Consider the following 2,087-nt stretch of genomic DNA (forward strand, 5'->3'; position numbering starts at 1 on the left):
ACGTCCATCTCCCTCTCGCTTTGGTTCAATTCAATTTAATGTGAATTTATGAAATGCTCATTATGTGCCTGGCTCCCAGCTGAATGCTGGGGGAGTAAACAAGGTACATTCTTTACTGAAGATCTATAATCTAGGAAACAAGATAAAGACACACAGATAACTGCGGCATTTTATTTTTTAATTTCAGCTTAATAAAGCCAATAATAAATAACTAACATGTCAAACTGTGAAATATTTAACATGTACATTGTTATGATTTGATATATACTGTGTAATGATCCGCTATGTTTTCCCTATTGTAAAGGATTAATCATGTTATTTTAATCTAGATATTTCATTTAATGAATGTAAGTGTTCAAAGGATGCTTTTGTTTCTCTTGCTTCATCTTTACATGTGAAGGGGCCTCAACTGGAGATTTGGTTTTCAAAGTGTGGTCCCTGGACCACCAGCAGCAACATCACCTGGGAACTTATTAGAAGCACAAGTTCCCCACCCAGACCTACTAAATTGCAAACACTGGGTCCTGGGTCCGGCAATCTCTTTTCACAAACCCTCAAGGTGAGGTGACACCTGCTGGAATTTGAGCACCACTGAGCAGAGTGTATTCTCTACCTCCCTCCACCCTCCTTCTCACTGTAACTTTGGTGAATTGAAGAGGTAGCAATGAGCATACTTAGCTCAACTCCTTCCACTATTTTGTTGGTTTTCTTTTTTTATCCAGAACAAACTTGTCCACAGAACACATGCTTTCCACTGTACTCATACACAAGAAAATCTAATAAAAATATGCTCTCTCCTGTGTTGGGAGGCAGGATTTGCTCAGCACTACTTGTGATGAGGAGTATGTCTATCTGAGTGAAGCAGGATTAGCAAGCCTGTTAGGCTGCTGATCTAGAGCTGATTGTTTAATAATCGGTTTCTATGTCTTGATTATCAATTGGTTCCAAACATAGGAGGGGGAAATGGGGTGTTATTTATTGGACCTCTACAGCTTGAATAATGGGTTGTAGAAGAGTGGGCAGGATGCAGGTTTAGATCGCGTGCAGTAGAGAGACCTAGTTGAGAGAATAACAGAAGAATCAGAGGAAACCCTATAACTTGGTAAGTACAAAGAATCTACTAATGAGTAGTTCTGACCTCTGGTGTTATAGATAAATAATCAGGGCATGGAAGGCACTGAGGGGCTTACCCAAGCTCACATTGCTGGTTAGTGGTGGAAACCATACCAGGATCCGGGACACGTGGCTCTCAGCTGTGCACCTTCTGAGCAGTTGGACCAAAGCAAACAATAGCAAAGAAACTTCAAAGCCCAAGAATGCAGCTATTGCCAAGTAGAAGATCCAGCCCCAGGGATTTTCAGTATGGGCAGTGGGTTCAAAGCCAAAGTGCTCTGTGCTCAGAAAGGAAAGCTCTACTCCAATCCACCTGTGCATGCTCTGTTGCCCCCCTCACACAGCCATGGCTCAGGCTACACAGCCTGCTCGGTGTGCTCTGAACACTGCTTCATTTCCCTATGCTTTTCCTAATGTTGTTCTCTTTGCCTAGAATCTCTCCCTTCAACCCATGTGTGGAAAATTCTATCTGTCCCTGGAGAGAGCCAATTTAAATGGCATTCTATAAATTCTTCTCTGATTTCATCAAGCAACTCTCACTACTGTGCCAGCCACGAGTGATCATCCCCCATTCTGAATTCCCAGGACACTTTATTTGCATATTACTTATGACAATACTTTTTACTTTGTGTTACCACTATGCTTTACCCCTTCTAGTAGAATATAAGCTCCTTAAAGGTAGCAATCATATTTTCTTTTCTTTTTTTTTTTTGGTCTTTTTCTAGTTTATTTTTAAATTGAAGCATAATTAACATACAGAATTATTATTTTATTCTTAGGTGAACAATATAATCATTCAACAATTCTATACCTATCTCAGGGCTCATTAAGATAAGTATATTACCTGGGTGGTGCACATACAAGGCAGCTGTATATTGGGCTAGAATGTAAAGACAGGAGGTCATCACTTTGTGGCTTTTGTTTCTCTTACTCTGCATCCCCTAAACTCCATAGCCTCCTCTATAAGTATTAGC

This window comes from Nyctereutes procyonoides, unplaced genomic scaffold (genome assembly GCF_905146905.1).
Source record: "Nyctereutes procyonoides isolate TBG_1078 unplaced genomic scaffold, NYPRO_anot_genome, whole genome shotgun sequence".
NCBI lineage: Eukaryota > Metazoa > Chordata > Mammalia > Carnivora > Canidae > Nyctereutes > Nyctereutes procyonoides.